Source organism: Triticum aestivum, chromosome 2A (assembly GCF_018294505.1).
Source record: "Triticum aestivum cultivar Chinese Spring chromosome 2A, IWGSC CS RefSeq v2.1, whole genome shotgun sequence".
Lineage (NCBI taxonomy): Eukaryota > Viridiplantae > Streptophyta > Magnoliopsida > Poales > Poaceae > Triticum > Triticum aestivum.
In genome coordinates, this window is record NC_057797.1 from 40,270,812 (window position 1) to 40,293,377 (window position 22,566).

Consider the following 22,566-nt stretch of genomic DNA (forward strand, 5'->3'; position numbering starts at 1 on the left):
GCATTTCAAAGGCGAGGCAGATCACCGGAAGAAGCCCGCCATGCGTACCGGTGATCACGTACTTGCTATGGTCAATGATTTACACTACGTAATCTTTGGAAAGGGTCCCGGTGGACTAGCTGTTCCGAATGACGCTGAGGGACACGCACCCATGTGGAAGAAGAAATCTATATTTTGGGACCTACCCTACTGGAAAGACCTAGAGGTCCGCTCTTCAATCGACGTGATGCACGTGACGAAGAACCTTTGCGTGAACCTGCTAGGCTTCTTGGGCGTGTATGGGAAGACAAAAGATACACCTGAGGCACGGGAGGACCTGCAACGTTTGCACGAAAAAGACGGCATGCCTCCGAAGCAGTATAAAGGTCCTGCCAGCTACGCTCTTACGAAAGAAGAGAAAGAAATCTTCTTTGAATGCCTGCTCAGTATGAAGGTCACGACTGGCTTCTCGTCGAATATAAAGGGAATAATAAATATGCCAGAGAAAAAGTTTCAGAACCTAAAGTCTCATGACTGCCACGTGATTATGACGCAACTGCTTCCGGTTGCATTGAGGGGGCTTCTACCGGAAAACGTCCGATTAGCCATTGTGAAGCTATGTGCATTCCTCAATGCAATCTCTCAGAAGGTGATCGATCCAGAAATCGTACCAAGGCTAAGGAGTGATGTGGCGCAATGTCTTGTCAGTTTCGAGCTGGTGTTCCCACCATCCTTCTTCAATATCATGACGCACGTCCTAGTTCATCTAGTCGACGAGATTGTCATCCTGGGGCCCGTATTTCTACACAATATGTTCCCCTTTGAGAGGTTCATGGGAGTCCTAAAGAAATATGTCCGTAACCGCGCTAGGCCAGAAGGAAGCATCTCCATGGGCCATCAAACAGAGGATGTTATCGGGTTTTGTGTTGACTTCATTCCTGGCCTTAAGAAGATAGGTCTCCCTAAATCGCGGTATGAGGGGAGACTGACTGGAAAAGGCACTCTTGGAAGAGACTCAATAATATGCAGGGACGGATATTCTTGGTCTCAAGCACACTACACAGTTCTACAGAACTCTACCTTGGTGACCCCGTATGTCGATGAACACAAGAACAGTCTGCGCTCCAAACACCCGGAGCAGTGCGACGACTGGATTACATGTGAACACATCAGGACTTTCAGCAGTTGGTTGGAAACACGTCTCAGAGGTGACAACACTGTTTGTGATGAGTTGTACTTGTTGTCCAGGGGACCATCTTTGACTGTATTGACTTACAAAGGATATGAGATAAATGGGAATACATTTTACACGATCGCCCAAGATCAAAAGAGCACCAACCAAAACAGCGGTGTCCGCTTTGATGCAGCAACCGAGAGCGGAAAGGACACATATTATGGTTACATAGTGGACATATGGGAACTTGACTACGGACCTGATTTTAAGGTCCCTTTGTTTAAGTGCAAATGGGTCAATCTGTCAGGCGGCGGGGTACAGGTAGACCCACAGTACGGAATGACAACAGTGGATCTGAAAAATCTTGGGTACACTGACGAACCGTTCGTCCTAGCCAATGATGTGGCACAGGTTATCTATGTGAAGGACATGTCTACCAAACCGAGAAAAAGAAAAGATAAGGAAGCGAATACATCATACGATGAGCCAAAGCGCCACATAGTTCTTTCAGGAAAAAGGGACATCCTGGGAGTGGACGGCAAGACAGACATGTCTGAAGATTATGAAAAGTTTCATGAAATTCCTCCCTTCAATGTCAAGGCTGACCCAAGCATCCTGATAAACAATGAAGATTATCCATGGTTACGGCGCAATAAGCAAATGACACAAGCGAAGAAAAAGTGAAGACTTTCTCCCGCAACTATTATGATGATACCATGCCAACTTTGTAACACACGAACATGCTACCATTGTCCGTTTTGTACATGCACATGCTATGTGGGTGAAATTATGATACCATGCCAACTTTCAACTTTTTCAGAGTTCATTTGAAATGCTTTCATGTCTTATGGTTCGGCCCTCGTAATACCATTATTCAAATTTTAACTATTCAAATTTGAAAACTAATGGCACTAACAGAAAGTTTATAATTTTTTCTAAAACTGATGGCACTAACAGAAAGTTTATAATTTTTCTGACCTAAAAGCAAAAAGAATTAAAAAATGCAAAAAACAAAAGAAAATAAATAATGCAAAAAACAAAAAAACTGGAAAAAGTAAAGTTAATCACAAACTTGTGATTCAAACAAATATCAAAGAATTCAAATTTTAACTATTCAAATTTGAAAACTAATGGCACTAACAGAAAGTTTATAATTTTTCTAAAACTAATGGCACTAACAGAAAGTTTATAATTTTGCTCCTCGCCGCTGGCCCATGACCATTAGTCCCGGTTTGTGCCACAAACCGGGACTAAAGGGTTGGTCCTCGTTGCGGGCAGAGTTTAGTCCCACCTCGCCAACCGAAGGGGGCTCACACCGGTTTATAAGCCCTTCCCTCTCTGCCTTGTTGAGCTCCTCTCAAAGTGAAAATAGATGCCCTAATAGAGAAAAGTTTAACCTAAATTCATAGTGAATTTCTCTGAAATTCATAGAAATTTAGTATGAATTTAGGTTGAATTTTCTCTATAAGCGCATCTATTCTCATTTTTTAGTAAGTTAATCACAAACTTGTGATTCACACAAATTTCAAAGAATTCAAATTTTAACTATTCAAATTTGTAAACTAATGGCACTAACAGAAAGTTTATAATTTTTCTAAAACTAATGGCACTAACAGAAAGTTTATAATTTTGCTAACCTAAAAGCAAACAGAATTAAAAATTAAAGCAAAAAACAAAAGAAAATAAATAATGCAAAAACAAAACAAAAAAACTGGAAAAAATAGCAACAATAAGTATTTTGTTGTAATTAGAAACAAAATAAAATAAATAAAGCAACAAAGAAAACAAAAAACAAAAAAGTGTTTTCAAATTTGAAAACTAATGGCACTAACAGAAAGTTTATAATTTTTCTAAAACTAAAACCAAAAAGAATAAAAAATAAAGCAAAAAACAAAAGAAAATAAATAATGCAGAAAACAAAACAAAAAAACTGGAAAAAATAGCAACAATAAGTATTTTGTTGTAAGTAGAAACAAAATAAAATAAATAAAGCAACAAAGAAAACAAAAAACAAAAAAAGTGTTTTCAAATTTGAAAACTAATGGCATTAACAAAAAGTTTATAATTTTTCTAAAACTAAAAGCATATAGAATTAAAAAATAAAGCAAAAAACAAAAGAAAATAAAATAAAGCAATAAAAAAATGCCACCTACTGGGCCCCCATGGCCTGAATACGACTAGAAACCCATCCAAGGGCCAGGATTCAGGCCCGCAGGAGGCCCAGTAGGCCCACAGGCATAGGAGTGACAATTAGGCCCGTAAGCCTACAATGGAGAGAAGCTCGAGAGGGGTGCGGCAGTGGGCCTTATAAACCACTGCGCATCCCTCTCAACTAGCGAGGTGGGACTAAAATTTCGACGCCACAGCAGCACAAGGCCTTTGGTCCCGGTTGGTGGCACCAACCGGGACTAAAGGGGGCATTGGTCATGGTTGGTGCCACGAACCGTGACCAATGCCCCCCTTTAGTACCGTTTGGTGCTACCAACCGGGACCAAAGGCCGCCGCTTCCCGCCCTTTGGGCTGCTGAAAATTGGCCTTTGGTCCCGGTTGGTGCACCAACCGGGACTAATGCCCACCTTTAGTCCCGGTTGCTCCCACGAACCGGAACTAAAGGCTCTGCTATATAAGTCCACACTTAGGAAATTTTCACTCTCATCTTGCAGTTGCCGCCCCCGACGACGCCGACGCCGCCAAGCTGCCCCGACGCTGCCCGCCCCGGCCCGCCCCCGTCGTCGCCGTCGCCCGCGCCCCTGCCCCGACGCGCGCCGCCCCGGCCCGCCCACGTCGCCGTCGCCCGCGTCCCTGCCCCGACGCGCGCCGCCCCGGCCCGCCCTCGCCGTCGCCCGCGCCGACCCCTTCCCCGACGCGCGCCGCGCTGGCCCGTCGTCGCCGTCGCCCGCGCCCCTACCCCGAGCGCGCGCTCACTGCCCCGTCGCCATCCTCGCCGCCGACCCCGCGGTCCTCCTGGTCCGGCCGGCGCCCTCCCTAGCTAGCATTTTTTCATATATATGCTTTTTTTCTTATATATGCTTGTTATATATATATATATATATATATATGTATATATGTTCTCTGTGTATATATATGATCATGTATATATGCAAAGGATAGTTTTTTAGAAAAATTAGGATTTTTTTTGTTCATAGATTTTTTGATGATATTAATTATTTGTAAATATGCAAATGTTTGTATATTCATATGAACAATGAATTAGCTAATACTACTTCATGTATTTTTAAGAAGGAAGAAGAAGAAAAAGAATGAGAGGAAAAAGGAAATAAGAAGAGGAAGAAAGGAGAAGAAGAGGGGAGAGGAGAGGAAGACGAGGAGAAATAAATAAGAAGAAGAAAAAAGAAGAAAAAGAAGAGGAGAAGAAGAAAGGAATAGAGGAGAAGAAGAGAAAAATAGAATATATATTCTATTTTCTCTTTTCTCCTCTATTCCTTTCTTTTTCTCCTTTTTTCTTCTTTTTTTTTCTTCGACACGTGAGGGGGGGGGGTCGAGAACGTCAGACATTCATGAGAGAGGCGAGGAAGAAGGGGAAGAAGAGGGAGAAGAAGAGGAGAGGAAGAAGAGGAAGTCTTCTCCTCTATTCTTTCTTCTCTTCTTTTTTCTTCTTCTTCCTATATGTATTTTTTTTATTTAGGTTGTTAATTAGTAGATATTAATTTTTTTCATATATGTATGGATGCATGTGATATGTATGTATGTATGTATGTTTCGGGTATGTCGTTGTCGATATACCCCCTACCCGATAAGTTCGACATGAGGGGGTCGAGAGGGGGTCTAGGGTCGCCGAGGGGTCGAGGGTCGTCGAACATGAGAGGAAGAAGAGGATAAAAAAGAAGAGGAAGAAGAAAAAAAAGAGGAGAAGAAAGAATAGAGGAGTTCTTCTCCTCTATTCTTTCTTCTCCTCTTTTTTTTCCTACTCCTCTATTCTTTCTTCTCCTCTTTTTTTTCCTCTTTTTTTATCCGGAACGAGGGTCGTCGAGGGTCGCCGAGCGGTAGAGGAAACCCTAAATAGAAAGTATCATCCGTGCGAGATACATGTGGCCGTCGGTGTCGGACACTACATCCACGTCCGACAAGTGGCACGGGCTTCGACGCCCACGTAACTTGTGGGACGTGGATGTAGTGTCCGACACCGATGGCCACATGTATCTCACACCGACGATACTTTCTATTTAGGGTTTCCTCTACCGCTCGGCGACCCTGACCCTCGACGACCCTTGTTCCCGCTAAAATAAAGAGGAAGAAGAAGAAAAAAAAGAGAAGAAGAGGAAGAAGAAGAAAACTCGGCGACCCTGACCCTCGACGACCCTTGTTCCCGCTAAAATAAAGAGGAAGAAGAAGAAAAAAAAGAGAAGAAGAGGAAGAAGAAGAAAAAAAGAGGAGACTCCTCTTTTTTCTTCTTCTTCCTCTTCTTCTCTTTTTTTCTTCTTCTTCCTCTTTATTTTAGCGGGAACAAGGGTCGTCGAGGGTCAGGGTCGCCGAGCGGTAGAGGAAACCCTAAATAGAAAGTATCGTCGGTGTGAGATACATGTGGCCATCGGTGTCGGACACTACATCCACGTCCCACAAGTGGCGCGGGCTTCGACACCCACGTCACTTGTTGGACGTGGATGTAGTGTCCGACACCGACAGCCACATGTATCTCACACCCACGATACTTGCTATTTAGGGTTTCCTCTACCGCTCGTTGACCCTCGACGACCCTCGTTCTCGATAAAAAAAAGAGGAAGAAGAAGAAAAAAAGAGGAGAAGAAAGAATAGAGGAGTTCTTACTCCTCTATTCTTTCTTCTCCTCTTTTTTTCTTCTTCCTCTTCTTTTTTTATCCTTGAAGCGTTGTCGAGGCCACCCCAAACCCTAGAGAAGCAGCGTCGAGGCCACCCCAAACCCTAGAGAAGCAGCGTCGAGGCCACTAATTAATATTAGTTCTACGTTTGCCACTAATATATCCATCTGTCATGTTTGAATAATAATTGCCATGTTGTCAATATTTGTAGAAACTATGGACACCGCCCGAGACGAAGTACAAGAAGAGTTGTTGGGGGACATAATCGCACGAGGAAGTGATGCCGTCGTCTCGTTGTTTCTCAACGACACCGATGGTCTGGAAGCAGCTGGCTATGATTATGATGGCTCCGGTGACCTAATGCCGGTGCAAGAAGGAGACCGTGAGGACGGCTCCGGTGACCCAATGCCGGTGCAAGAAGGAGACCGTGATGACGTCTCCGGTGACCGAACCGAGTCCGGCCAGGTATATATATTAGTTAAGCTTCTGCTGACTAGCTAATTGATGCATTCATTGTTTTGGTATGTACACATATTAATTAAGTCTTTGTTCTTTTTTCTAGCCCTCCGGATCGAGCACAACTTCGGTAAAGAGACGAGGCCCGAAGAAAAAGTTGAGCTCGGATGAAAAGTTTGAGATCATAGCAATCGCGCCCGACGGCCAACCGATTGAACCCCTCCGGACAAAGAGCGCATTTGTTGCTCAGTGCGGGGTTTTGGTTAGGGACAAGATCCCAATCAGCATCCAGCAATGGTTAAAGCCGGCTACAGAAGACCCTGAGGTGTCTTATGTCAATGATATGCAGAAAAATGATCTTTGGACTGAGCTGAAGTCAAATTTCACCCTACTGCCAGAGGATGATCCAGAGAAGCCAGTTAAAGAGCAATTAATCAAGTCTTTTGCTCTAAAGAGGATGGCAGAACTATTCAGGAGGTGGAAGAAAGAGCTGAATAAGTTTGTCGAAAATAAAGAGACACCAGAATTCAAGGGCATATATGAGAAGATCAGAGATCACTGGCCCGCATTTGTGGCCCACAAGACATCAGAAAAGAGTAAGAAGATGTCGGCGACAAACAAGCAAAATGCTGCGAAGAAGAAGCATCACCATCGCACGGGGTCAGGTGGCTACCTCGTAGCCCGGCCTAAGTGGGCCAAGACTGAGAATGATCTGGTTGATAAAGGGATCGAACCAGAGACAATTAACTGGCCAGACCGTTGCCGGACTTGGTTCTTCGGGGCTGGCGGAACCTTGGACCCTGTAACAGGTAAGTGCATTTGGACGAACGATCAAATGGACATACCAGTCAGGAAGCTTTAGCAGTATATTGAAGCAGCGCAGCAAGGGACGTTCTTTCCAGATAGAGAGAACGACGAGCTCACAATGTCCCTCGGGAATCCTGAGCACCCTAGACGGACACGAGGCACGCCAGGCTCCATTCCGTGGAAGGTTGGGTTTCCGGACGCAGGCGGTTACAAATCCCAGGAGAGCAGGAAAAAATTGCAGCAGACCCAAATGCAGGCGCTGCAAGCAAGGGTACAAGCGATAGAGGAACGAGAAGCAAATCGCAGCAAACGTACTGCCGAAGCTTCCCCCGAAGCTACCCCGCCATCTCAGCGGAGAAGCAGCGTGGCTTCCACCGAGCTGCTTCAGCCGGAGCATGCCTTGACGGCTCCTGCCAGCTATCCCGTGGATGCTATCATGGAGTCTCGCCACCTTATGACGCAATGGATGAATTTGAAGGTCAAGGCGGCTGTTGGCTCTGTTTATCCTACTGAACCCGGCGCAACTTTTCACTGCCGGCCGATTCTAGAAGGATATGCTAGGGTGATGGTGGATGAAATAACGGAGGGATTTGAGGACCTCCAGCTTGACCACCCTACCGGTGAAGGGGAGACTAGGCTGGGGTCTGCTCTGAAGACTCCATGCCTATGGCGGAAGGAGCTCATCAACCTTCCGAACTGGACGCCTCCGCCTCCTCCTCCTCCTCCGGCAAGTCAGGGCACTCCGCCTCCTCCACCGCCTCCTCCTCCGGCGAGTCAGGGCACCCCGCCTCCTCCACCGCCTCCTCCTCCGGCGAGTGACGATCAGGGCACTCGACCGGCTCCTTCTCCGGCGCGTGGCGGCACTCCGCCTCCTTCTCCGCCTGCGCCGACGCGCCCGAGCAGCCAGCCTCCTCCTTCTCCGCCTCGTCAGCAAGGGCGGAAGAGACCTGCCGCCGCTCCGGCTGCTCCGGCGCGTCGTAGTCCTTCTCCTCCGCCTCGTAAGCAAGTAAAGAAGACAACCGCTCCGTCTGCTCTGCCGGCGTCTAGCAGTACAGCCAGAGGCGGGAGGAAATACAGATTCGGTCCTTCTCTGAAGACTCCAGAGAAGTTACCATACTAGAGGACCCCGGAGGAGAACGCCGAGATCGCATGAGAAGAAGTGAGGAACTACTTTGAAGGGGTGAAAGCAAAGAAACATCCACCTCCGGAGGAGAAGGTAGATCCGGTGAAAGCGAAGCGCACTCTGGCTGCCCTGACAAAACCACCCAAGTCTCCGCCGAAAGGAAACTATGAGCGCATTATTGGAAAGGAATTTGCCGAAGCGGAGCGGTCGGGAAGTACTGTCAGTGATCAAAGGCTGAAAGAACGACGAGCTGGGAAACAAATTGCCCAGCTCGGCGAACAAGCGAAGCAATCGTGCCCCCCGCTCAAGGTGCCTAGCGACAACGTCGCTAATGATCCGAGGATGGTGCCCGGTTATAGCAATCTTGGCGATTACCTGCCCGACGATGTACATTATGATTTCATGGAGGTGCAGATACAAAGATACGAGTACGGGAAGCCTCTCGTCAAAGATGAAAGATCTCTATCAACGATGATGCGAAGATTGCATGATTGGTACTTGAAAATCTGCAGAGACTCTGGGGGGAGGAGTACTTTGTATGTGAAAGTTAAAAAGGAGCATGACCTCGTTGGAATTGAACTGTTGCCTGTTCCATTTGAGGAGTTCTTTCAGTTTTTCAATCAATTGGCCCTCGATAAAACAACGGTCACCTGCTACTGTCTGTAAGTAGTACTACTTCTGTCATTAAGTCTCTCTATATAGCTCAGCTCTTTCATTGCATGTATTTATAATCATCCTCACTATATTATGCAGATTGAAGATCGCCGAATTGAAGAAAAGACAAGTCGGTGATATTGGGTTCATTAACACATATCTCATAGATGCAACTCAGGTTAAATTTCATGCCGCAGCTACCGAGGCCAACTTGCTACGATCGTTGGTAATAAATGAAAACAAAGATATAATACTCTTTCCTTACAACTTCAAGTGAGTGTTACTGTCTTGTGCGTATTCGGTTTCCCTTATATATTAGTCAAGGTTATAGTAATGTAATTGATGAGTTATGCATGCGTGTGCAGTTACCACTATATTCTCCTAGAGATTAAGCTTGAGCAGGGACTAGTAACCGTCTTAGACTCAAGACGAAAAGATCCCCAGGACTATGCGGACATGACTCAAATGCTCGAGAAGTAAGTTAAATCGATCATTATCCACCATATCAGCAACTTTGTTCATTTCCTGATATATCAAGTAATTGTTTTCTTTGTCTGGCAGGGTTTGGAAAAAATTCTCCAAAAAAGCTCCAGGACTCCCGAAGAAGCTGCAATTTAGACACCCGAAAGTAAGTACTATAGTAGCATGTTCCGCGCATCTCCTATTGATTTGGCATTCTTGCTTATCAGTTTGATTGACCTCTATTTCTTGTAAAGTGGTTGTGGCAGGAACAAGGGAATGATTTCTGTGGATACTACGTTTGCGAGTCCATCCGCCACACGACCTGTGAGCGGGGCTACACTGACGAACAATATGAAGTACGTAAATAACAACATTCACAATTTTATTTTATTACCATCATTTGTGTTGAGTTTCATTCATTCATATATATATGTATTGACCCCCTTCTTCAAATTAGATGTTTCGGAAGCGGGATGAACTCCTAGCACCAGCTCGCATGCGAGCAATTCAAGAGGAATTGGCGGCATTCTTTCTTGACCACGTGATCGCTGAAGACGGAGAATACTATGTGGACCATGAGTCCGTATGATTATATTTGTAAGAGATAATTATTGTATATATGTAGCCGGTAGTGTCGGATAGATATACGAGAACTTGTTGTTCGACCAATCTCTCGGAGAAGGAGAGGTGGTCGATATCACTTCTCTCTGTATGCATATATGTTCATGACGATCTTCTGTTTCCTTCGTTTGCTTACTAGCTAGCTAGCGTGTCTAGTCCTCTCTATACGTATGTATAGTACGTAGCGTCGACCAAGCACGGACATAAGAGAGGACACTTCTCTCTATTAATTATAGCTAGCTAACACAATATATGAAACACCTAAATTAACCCCCCAAAACCCCCAACCCCCCCCCCTTTCAAAAAAACAAAAACCCCAGCCACAGAAATGCTGACGCGTGGATGCCTATTGGTCCCGGTTAGTGCCACCAACCGGGACCAAAGGGTCGCCTGCCTGGGCTCCGCGCACAGGCCACGTGGAGGCCCATCAGTCCCGGTTCTGGATTGAACCGGGACTAAAGGGACAGGGCATTGGTACCGACCCTTTAGTCCCGGTTCAGGAACCGGGACAAAAGGCCCTTACGAACTGGGACAACATGCCCTTTTTCTACCAGTGTTCCTCCTTTGCCTATCCATTTCCGCGCACTCGAGCTCCAGCGCCCTAGTCCGCACACCCCACCTCAACCTTCTCTAGCCATGTCCGGAGTGGGAGGCAAGTGGATGGTCTCCTCCGTCACGGAGGGACACATCAAAAAACTGAGGAAGGTCGGATACTTGTCTAACGACATTGCGCACCGTCTTCTCGAAGAGGGGCAGCTCATCCCCATCCCTAGGCCACATGAGAAGGTGGTGTTCCTCCCCCATTTCCTTCGCGGATTGGGCTTCCCTCTCCACCCATTTGTCCGGGGGCTCATGTTCTACTATGGCCTGGATTTCCATGATCTGGCCCCGAACTTTGTCCTCAACATCTCGGCGTTTATCGTCGTGTGCGAGGCTTTCTTGTGCATCCGCCCCCATTTCGGCCTATGGCTCAAGACTTTCAATGTCAAGCCGAAGGTGGTGCGCGGCACCCAGGCGGAGTGCGGAGGCGCCATGGTGGGAAATATGCCCAACGTCCTATGGCTCGAGGGCTCCTTCGTGAAGACCCTAAAGGGGTGGCAATCGGGGTGGTTTTACATCACCGAGCCGCGCGACCCTGAATGGGTCGCAGCCCCCGAGTTCCGATCCGGAACCCCTACGCGGCTCACCTCCTGGAAAGAGACGGGCCTGTCGTGGGGTAAAAAAGGAGAGCTGACCGGACTCCAAACATGCGTCCAAACCCTGGTGGACAAGAAGCTCAAACTTGTCAACGTAGTCCAGGTTATGCTCATCCGCCGGATCCTCCCGTGTCAACAACGGGCTTTCAACATGTGGGAGTTCAACCCGGCGCGGCACTGAACTCTGAGCAGGCTCTTCGACACGATGTACAAAGATGCCTGGAAGGTGCTTTTCAAGGGCGCCGAGGCCCCCGCATCCGCTACCGAGGATCGCGGATTATGCATGCAGCGTCACGCTCGTGTGGTAAGCTATTTTTACCTTTTATAGGGTATTAGTTTTTCATAGTTTGACTCCATGCGGGGTCTAAGCTCCCTTACCTTTGACAGGATTGGCAGGAGACATCCGGATAGATCAACTGTCCGGCTCCTTTGCCCGAAGGCCCAGCGGACGCTCGCTTGGCGAAGCTGCTGGTTCCGGCACCCTATGTGGTGCTGGAGAAGAAGGCCAAGAAGAAGGCCACGAGGACTCAAAAGAGTGCCCGGCGCCAGGAGGTGTCGGATTCATCATCTGACAACTCCAAGGCGCACTCCTCCCATGAAGACGAGGAGGAGGAAGAAGAGACCTCTCCCCCTCCAGTGGGAGGAGGGAAGAAAAGGAAGGCCGCCCCAACTGGGGAGGCCGAAGGGTCCAAGAAGGGGAAGACCCTTCCTCCGGACTGCTCCACCAACGCCGACGATGGCGAAGAGGAGCGGCCGCACAGTGCCAAGCCCCTGGCGAGATCGTAAGTATTCGGACACCAGAGCAATTCATAGTGTTCCTTTCTTGCACAGCTCCTCCTTACGCCGAATATGACTATGCAATCCGCCCAAGGCTGGGCTCAACGAGTCGTCGAGCGGCTCCCTGGATTCGTCGGACGTGAATTCACTTCCGCCCGCTACCTCCCCCCATCCTACGGACGACACCGAGGTGCTGTCCCAACAGGTCCCAAGCCAGGAGGAGGTGGTCCTGGAGGCGCCGCAAGGCGACCTCCCGGACTCCAGGCGCAAAGGGGATAAAACCCCCAAGGGCCCCGAGTCCGGCCTTGAGCCGGACACCGCGACGGAACCTTCAACGGTTCCGGACTCGGGTAGGCAGCCTCCTTCCAAGAGGAGCAAGCCTACCGAGCAGGTGACCTCCGTCCAACCGGAGGCATCGGACAATTTGCTGGAGGTGCTTAAAGGCGCCTCCATCGACGAGGAGCACCGCACTATTATGAGTGCGGTGATCCAGAAGGTTCAGTCCGCCAAGAGCGGACTGACTGAAGCCTGTGCCAGCCTTCTAACAGGCTTTGAGGTAAGTAAAGAATATGTAAAAATATTACCGCATAGACAGTAGCCCTTGATGCTCTGTTCGGCGTTCGGAAAGAAAAGCCGAATAGAGGATCTAATAACATTCGCAGGAGTCTAACATAATCAAGTCAATATGCGTATGTAGGCTTCGCTGCTGGCCTCCGCCGCACTGACTGCGGAGGTGGATACGCTGAAGCAAAACCTCGTGCGGTCCGAGAACGAGCTCGGCCATGCCAAGAGGCAACTCGAGGAGAAGGAAGGTAAGTAATACCTTGCGCAAGTATATAGAGAAGATGTGGTTGCAAAAAATGACAGGATCAACGTGCTATTATAGGGGCCACAACCGAGGTGGCAACCCTTAAGAAAGCGCTCTCCGAGGCCGAAAACAGAGCGGCCACGTAGTGCACAGAGAGAGGGAAGCAGGAGGCACGGGTGGAGGAGGTGCAAAAAGAGCTCTAGGCTCTCGTGAAAAAACAGGAGAGTTTGGAGCTTGACTCAAAGATGCAAGCATCCGAGCTTGCGGCAGCCCTCGAAAGCGCAAAGTCTGCCAAGGCCGAAGCCTAGAAAGCCCTCCAAGAAATTGAAGCGATGAAGAAGATAGCGGCGGGTAAGGCATTCATTATGCAAAGCGAGCACATGAAAGTGAATTACTTGTTACTTACCCGAGTCCGGAGCTCTCCAGGAGCATTCGCAGATTTGCCCCGTAGTGTGTCTGATGCCGCCGCCTACTACCGATCCGAGGAGGGGAGCTCGACGGAGAAGGTGTTCTCGTCTCAATATGCTGAGGCCGGACACCTGGTGCCTTTGAGCGACCAGCTGAAGCAAATGGTCGAGCTCCACAAGGTGGCCGAATAGGCCATAAAGGGCCTCGTAGTTCGGCTTTGGCCTGGAGAGGCTCTACCTGGGAGCTACTTCGGGCCGGTGAGGCGGCTAGTGGATGCCTGTCCACGGCTTGAAGTAATCAAGCGCTCCGTCTGCATCGAAGGTGCCCGTAGGGCGCTTGCCCGTGCTAAAATGCACTAGGGCAAGATGGATGCGGAGAAGCTGGTGAAGGACGGGCCGCCGTCGGGCAAAGAGCATCGCGTCCCGGAAGCGTATTATGAGGGCGTCCTGAAGGGTGCCCGCCTTATAGCGGATGAATGCTCCAAAGATGTAATTTTTGAGTAAACTGGCATTTGTGATCCTGTACGCTGAAAACTTGTTCATATGCGCTAAGCAACGCTTTTGAACTTAAAATATTACCTTTTGTGCGGTCGTTTTATCAAATTTGAGAGACGGTGAGTCGTCGGCTTCTGCCCCTATGCCACAAGTGCTGGGGTGTTCGGGATAAACATGAGCGCTCTTTTTCCCATTCTTGGGTCCTTCGAGGGAGGCGCTCAACACAATGAACAAGGCAATCAGACTATAATGCTTGAACACTCTCACTTAGCCATAGATTTCTATAATTTTAAATTTCGGCGAAGCCCCTAGTGTTTGGAAGACCGAGCTCGGGGCACTATCCACGCCTAGGCCGGACAAAGCCGACTCCTCGCTCTAAGTGGCATAAGTCTTTAGGGACTCGAAAACCTCTCGAACAGCGACCAGCTCTCGCCTCATCATGACGGTCAGTTTTAGCTTTCTCTACTGAGGTGCTTAGCCTAGCTCAACTAGGGCACAATCGCAGTAGTTCTCCTAGTGCTACCTTAGCCGATATAACGGAACGTAAGGTACCAAAACATAGGAGCCGGGCAAACCCAACTATTGACCCAAGACATGATTCGGAGCCGATGCATATAATGCTATAAGTTCGGGGTGCCGCACTTGTGAAAGTGTTCGGAATTCTCACACCGTATTGTGGGGTACTTAAGCCCCTGGCGTATTGGTCGTACCAAAGTGTACGGGTGCAACATGTCATTAATGAACATATATTCGTAAAAAAGAGTAATGCTATAATAGACGGAAGCTATGCATTGTTTATTTAAAAAAGCTGCGATCAAAGCAGAACGATACAAATAGTGCAATAAGCAAAAGATGGGACTATTGAACATGTCCTTTCCAGGGGCGAGCTGCGGAATGTTATGTGAAAGAGGTATACTGCTCGTTATAGAGACCACCTTAGAGTTCCATAGTGCGACGTAGCTTTCTGCTTCCCTGGTTGTATCGTTTGTGCGGCAATGGTACTGCCGGACAAGCCTTCCGAAGAATGGAGTCCTGAAAATAAGAGAAAATTAAGAAATCGGCAACCCCTAGTGCGGTTTAAGCCGCGTTTCGGGCGTGCCGTGATGGTGCCCCTCCCCCTGTGCCCATGGTATTTCCAGAGCGTAGTTATATACGCGCAACACTGGTTTCGCAAGTTCGTGAGAGCTGGGGTTGGGGCCGCATTGCTACACTTGCTCGGAACGTGCTAGGCGGTCTTGTTGTAGGTTACTCCGGGCGCGCTTGACGGTGTCCAGACATTTAATGGCCGGACTGGAGAATTTCCTTGAGAGGCTGCTTTGTACTTCCGCTGCGATAGCCGCCGTATGCTCCTCCGTTCGGAGAGAGCGTTCGGCGTTTCCATTGACCGTGATGACTCCTCGAGGGCCTGACATCTTGAGCTTGAGGTATGCGTAGTGTGGCACCGCATTGAACTTGGCAAATGCGGTTCGCTCGAGCAGTGTGTGATAGCCACTGCGGAACGGGACTATGTCGAAGATTAACTCCTCGCTTCGGAAATTATCCGGAGATCCGAAGACCACTTCAAGTGTAACTGAGCCTGTACAGTTGGCCTCTACACCTGGTATGACGCCTTTAAAGGTCGTTTTAGTGGGTTTAATCCTCGAGGGATCGATGCCCATTTTCCGCACTGTATCCTGGTAAAGCAGGTTCAGGCTGCTGCCGCCGTCCATAAGGACTCTAGTGAGGTGAAATCCGTCAATAATTGGGTCTAGAACCAATGCGGTGAATCCGCCATGACGGATGCTAGTGGGGTGGTCCCATCGATCAAAAGTGAACGGGCAGGAAGACCATGGGTTGAACTTTGGGGCGACTGGCTCCATCGCGTATACATCCCTTAGTGCACGCTTTCGCTCCCTCTTGGGGACGTGGGTTGTGTATATCATGTTCACCGTCCACACTTGTGGGGGAAAACCTTTCTGTCCACTATTGTTCGGTGGGCGGGGCTCCTCCTCGTCATCGCTATGCAGCCCCTTGTCTCTGCTTTCGGCATTTAACTTGCCTGCCTACTTGAACACCCAACAATCCCTGTTGGTGTGATTGGCTGGTTTTTCGGGGGTGCCATGTATCTGGCATGAGCGGTCGAGTATTCGGTCCAAACTGGACGGGCCCGGAGTATTTCTTTTGAATGGCTTTTTCCACTGACCGGGTTTAGAGCCTCTGATTCTGGCATTAAATGCCGTATCCTCAGCATTGTCACCGTTAATGCGGCGCTTTTGCTTGTTGCGACGCGACTTGCCACTGTTATCCTTGGTATCCGAATTACCAGGGCTCTTGGTCATGTTATTGCTGCGAGCTAGCCAGCTGTATTCTCCCGTGCAAAAGCGGGTCATAAGTGTCGTGAGGGCTGCCATAGATTTTGGATTTTCCTGTCCTAGGTGCCGTGCAAGCCACTCGTCGCGGATGTTATGCTTGAAGGCTGCTAGGGCCTCTGCGTCCGGACAATCGATGATTTGATTTTTCTTGGTTAGGAACCGTGTCCAGAATTGCCTGGTTGATTCCTCTGGCTGCTGAATTATGTGGCTTAGGTCATCAGCATCTGGTGGTCGCACATAAGTGCCCTGGAAATTGTCGAGGAATGCGGCTTCCAGGTCGTCCCAACAACCAATTGATTCTGCTGGCAAGCTGTTAAGCCAATGCCGAGATGGTCCTTTAAGATTGAGTGGGAGGTATTTGATGGCGTGTAGGTCATCACCGCGGGCCATGTGGATATGAAGGAGATAGTCCTCGATCCATACCGCAGGATCTGTTGTGCCATCTATGATTCGATGTTCACGGGTTTGAAACCCTCGGGGATTTGATGATCCATTACTTCATCTGTGAAGCATAGTGGGTGTGCGGCGCCTTAGTATTGGGCTATATCACGACGCAGCTCAAACGAGGTTTGTCTACTGTGTTCGGCCCGGCCGGATTTACTGTATCCGGCGTGACAAGTACCGTCTCGTGCCGTGGGGCGCCCACGCGATCCGTAGATCGATCTTGTTTGCCTTGCCTTGTCTTCCAATATATCTCGCAGGTCTGGCACGTTTTCCTGTTCCTTTGTATTTTTTAAGCGGCGCCGGGGTGCGGCTTGAGTGGAGGGCCGAGAGGCCTCTCTGTCGCGGCCACGAGGTGGCCGGTCGGCCGCGTCATGCACTGGTGATGTAGGTTTAGGTGCTTCCTCTTCTAATCGGGGTAGCAACCTGCGCTTTGGGTAGCTCTTGGAGGGGCGTTCGAGTTCATACTCTTCGGCCGCAAGGACTTTCGTCCATCTGTCAGCTAGCAAATCTTGATCAGCTCTAAGCTATTGCTGTTTTTTCTTGAGGCTGCTCGCCGTGGCCATAAGCCTGCGTTTGAAACGCTCTTTTTTGACTGGATCCTCCGGCACAACAAATTCGTCGTCGTCGAGGCTTGCCTCATCTTCGGAGGGAGGCATATAATTATCGTCCTCGACCTCTCTGTCTACCGCTCTCTCATGAGGGCTGGCTTCTCCATCCTCCTGTGCTGAATCTTGCTGCAGGTGGTTGTCTTCAGCTCTGTCCGGGGTGTTATTATCTTCCGTGCCAGAATCACCGTTTTTGCTTTGGCGGGATTTAGAGCGGCGCCGCTGACGCCGGCGCTTAGGCTGCTTCTTGGAGGGGTCATCCTCCGCTATTCCATCGCCATTGCCTTCTTTTGGGGTGTCCACCATGTATATATCATATGACGAGGTGGCTTTCCAGTGCCCTATAGGCGCTGGTCCTTGATCGTCTCCTGCATCGGCATCCATACCATCGATGTCTTCGGAGTCGAAGTCGAGCATGTCGGTTAAATCATCGACAGTGGCTACGAAGTGGGTGGTGGGTGGGCTTTGAATTTCTTCATCATCCACATCCCAACCTTGCTGACCATAGTCCGGCCAGGGCTCTCCTGATAAAGAGAGAGACTTTAGTGAATTCAGAATATCGCCGAAGGGCGAGTGCTGAAAGATGTTCGCGACGGTGAACTCCATGATCGGCGCCCAATCGGGTTCAATCGGTAGGGGCGCGGAGGGCTCGGAGTTTGGAGAGGAGTCCGGCTCCTTGGAGTCACGGGCTTCGCAGAGAATAGGGCTAGTGTTCGGCTCGATCACTGTAGAGATTGCAGCCCCCGAGGCGGTGTCCAACCACCCATCCTCGATTGGCGCAGTTGGCTCCGGATTAAGGGTCGGAGCTGATGCGGGTGCGGCCTCCAGGGCACTGTTCGGCGGCAGAGCTAGATCATGCCCATCGTGACAGTGCGGCGCTCTTGGCTGCGGCTCGAATCCGTCGAAGATCAAGTCTCCGCGGAGGTCGGCCGTGCAGTTCAAACTTCCAAATCTGACCTGATGGCCAGGGGCGTAGCTTTCGATCTGCTCCAGATGGCCAAGCGAATTGGCCCGCAGTGCAAAGCCGCCAAATACAAAGATCTATCCGGGGAGAAAAGTCTCACCCTGAATCGCATCGTCGTTCATGATCGAAGGAGCCATCGGGCCTAAAAGTGACGACGCAGAGGAACTCTCAATGAAAGCACCAATGTCAGTGTCAAAACCGCCGGATCTCGGGTAGGGGGTCCCGAACTGTGCGTCTAGGCGGATGGTAACAGGAGACGAGGGACACGATGTTTTTACCCAGGTTCGGGCCCTCTCGATGGAGGTAAAACCCTACGTCCTGCTTGATTAATATTGATGATATGGGTAGTACAAGAGTAGATCTACCACGAGATCAAGGAGGCTAAACCCTAGAAGCTAGCCTATGGTATGATTGTTGTTCGTCCTACGGACTAAAACCCTCCGGTTTATATAGACACCGTAGAGGGCTAGGGTTACACAGAGTCGGTTACAATGGTAGGAGATCTACATATCCGTATCGCCAAGCTTGCCTTCCACGCCAAGGAAAGTCCCGTCCGGATACGGGACGAAGTCTTCAATCTTGTATCTTCATAGTCCAGGAGTCCGACCGAAGGTATAGTCCGGCTATCCGGACACCCCCTAATCCAGGACTCCCTCATTGGGGCTTTGACTATATGGGACCTTTTCCTTCCTCTAATGGTTATACACATATTTTAGTTGCTGTTGATTACGTTACTAAGTGGGTAGAAGCTATTCCAACTAGTAGTGCTGATCATAACACTTCAATTAAAATGCTTAAAGAAGTTATCTTTCCAAGGTTTGGAGTCCCTAGATATTTAATGATTGATGGTGGTTCACATTTTATTCATGGTGCTTTCCGTAATATGCTTGCTAAATATGATGTTAATCATAGAATTGCATCTCCTTATCACCCTCGGTCTAGTGTTCAAGTAGAATTGAGTAATAGAGAACTCAAATTAATTTTGCAAAAGACTGTTAATAGGTCCAGAAAGAATTGGTCCAAGAAACTTGATGATGCATTATGGGCCTATAGAACTACATATAAAAATCCTATGTGTATGTCTCCGTATAAAATGGTCTATGGAAAAGCATGTCACTTACCTCTCGAACTAGAACACAAGGCTTATTGGGCTATTAAATAACTACATTATGATTTTAAACTTGCCGGTGAGAAGAGGTTATTTGAGCTTAACTCACTTGATGAATGGAGAACCCAAGCCTATGAAAATGCCAAGTTGTTTAAAGAAAAAGTTAAAAGGTGGCATGATAAAAGAATACAAAAGCGTGAGTTTAATGTAGGTGATTATGTATTGCTATACAACTCTCGTTTAAGATTTTTTGCAGGAAAACTTCTCTCTAAATTGGAAGGTCCCTACATTATCGAGGAGGTCTACCGTTCCGGTGCCATAAAAATCAACAACTTCGAAGGCACAAATCCGAAGGTGGTAAATGGTCAAAGAATTAAACATTATATCTCAGGTAATCCCATAAATGTTGAAACCAATGTTATTGAAACCATAACCCTGGAGGAATACATAGGGGACACTTTCCGGAATGTTCCAGACTCCGAAAAGGAATAGGTATGTGGTACGGTAAGTAAACCAACTCCAAAACAGTTTTTAAGGCAATATTTCTCACTTTTGGAATATTTAGAAAAATAGAAAAATAAGCAGCAGTCCGAAAAGGACACGAGGGCTCCACGAGGGTGGAGGACGCGCCCTACCCCCCTGGGCGCGCCCCCTACCTCGTGGGCACCTCGTGTGCTCTCTGGACTCCGTTTTCTTACAGGACACGTATTTTGGTCGGTAAAAATTCATTATATAACCTCTCAGGGGTTTTGACTCCCGTATCACGCAAAAATCTCTTGTCTTTGTTTCAAGTTGTTTTTCTGACATATCTAGATTATCATGACGTCTCAAAGTGCACCCAAGGACAAGTTCTTCGAGATGGTCATCAACCCTTACCTAGCGGAGGTGCAGCGACACCCTCAAACCATTGAGATGCGTGATGGGTTATTGCACATCCTGAGGGACCGAAGGGGACCGGAAGTGTGGAGATGAGGCTCGAAGTAATGGAGCAACAAGTTTTCAAGTGTCAGGGGATGGTGGAGCGTGGACTCAACTCCAACTACATGATGATTGCAGAGTTCACCAACAAACACAAGCTGGATGCCGACAACATCGGGGAGACCATCTTCAAGCTTCACGGGAAACTTGAGCACCTCCAAGCTCAAACCTATGACCTGCAAAACCAAAACTGTGAGTATGAATATAGATTCAAAAGGATGAGTTCGGCTGCAGATTTGAGGATCCCGGAGACTCGGTCATCCTTCTATGATGGGAAGCCTGTGCCTTGGAAGAAGGACGACAAGCCTACGCCATCAACAACATCACCACCATCTCCTCCAGCAAAGAAGAATTGAGTATCTGGTATGGGCACTCCACTTGGCAACTGCCAAGCTTGGGGGAGTGCCCCGGTACACCATCACTTCTATCTTTACCGTTTTTCTTAGTTCGATCCTTTTGTTAATATTTTCATCTAGTAGAATAAAAGTTCTTAGTATGATCTAGTTGTGAGTTTTGCTTTATTATCCTTCTATGTAATCGAGTCCGTGAGCTATATAATAAAGATTAGTGTTGAGTCAAGGGCTTGATTATTTTGCCATGATCCTAAGTGAATAAAAGAAAATAGAAAGAAATAAAAAGAAACAAAGAGATCATGTGACTCTTATGGAGAGTAATGAGCTCACATAGAAAGAGTATGATGAATAAAAGTTATTGAGGGTTGACAAACATAGTTTTGGTCATCGTTGCAATTAATAGGAAGTAATAAAGAAAGAGAGGTCTTCACATATAAATATACTATCTTGGACATCTTTTATGATTGTGAGCACTCATTAAAATATGACATGCTAAAGAGTTGACATTGGACAAGGAAGACAACATAATGGGCTATGTTTTCTTACATCTGAGATAAATTATATTGTCTTGGATCCTCCAACATGTTGAGCTTGACTTTCTCCCTCATGCTAGCCAAATTCATTGCACCAAGTAGAGATACTACTTGTTCTTCCAAATACCCTTAAACCAGTTTTGCCATGAGAGTCCACCATACCTACCTATGGATTGAGTAAGATCCATCAATTACGTTGTCATCGGTTCAAGCAATAAAAATATTGCTCTCTAAATATGTATGATTGATTGGTGTGGAAGAAATAAGCTTTATACGATCGTGTGATATAGAAGTAATAAAAGCGAAAGACTCCATAATAAAGGTCCATATCACAAGTGGCAGTATAAAGTGATGTTCTTTCACATTAGGATTTTGTGCATCCGACCATAAAAGCGCATGACAACCTCTGCTTCCCTCTACGAAGGGCCTATCTTTTACTTTTATCTCCTACACTGCAAAAGAGACATGGTGATCCTCACCCTTCCTTTTTACATTTTATCCTTTGGCAAGCACAATATGTTGGAAAGATCCTGGTATATATGGCTAATTGGATGTGGGTTTTCATGAACTATTACTGTTGACATTACCCTTGAGGTAAAACGTTGGGAGGCAAAAACTATAAGCCCCTATCTTTCTCTGTGCCCGATTAAAAGTCCATACCCATAAGTATTGTGTGAGTGTCAGCAATTGTGAAAGATTATATGATAGTTGAGTATGTGGACTTGCTGAAAAGCTCTTATACATTGACTCTTTCCTATGTTATGATAAATTGCAATTGCCTCAATGACTGAGATTATAGTTTGTTAGTTTTCAATGAAGTTTACCATTCATACTTGATATTGTGATTGAATTATTACTCTAGCATAAGATATCATATGACAAGAATTATATAAGTTGATGTTCTAAGAAAGATCATGATGCCCTCATGTCAGTATTTTATTTTTATCGACACCTACATCTCTAAACATGTGGAAATATTTTTCGATTTCGGCTTTTCGCTTGAGGACAAGCGAGGTCTAAGCTTGGGGGAGTTGGTACATCCATTTTTCATCATGCTTTTGTATCAATATTTATTGCATTATGGGCTGTTATTACACATTATGTCACAATACTTATGCATATTCTCTCTTATATTACAAGGTTTACATAAAGAGGGAGAATGTCGGTAGCTGGGATTCTGGCTGGAAAAGGAGCAAATATTAGAGACCTATTCTGCACAGCTCCAAAAGTCCTGAAACTTCACGGATGATGTTTTCCAAATATATAAAAAACATTGAGGTCAAGAACTTCACCAGGGGGGCCACACCCTGCCCACGAGGGTGGGGGGGGGGCGCGCCCTACCCCCCTGGGCGTGCCCCCCTACCTCGTGGGCCCCCTGGTGGCCCTTCGGTGACCATCTTCTGCTATATGGACTCTTTCGATGGGAAAAAAGTCATAAGCCATCTTCTCGGACGAAACTCCGCCGCCACGAGGCG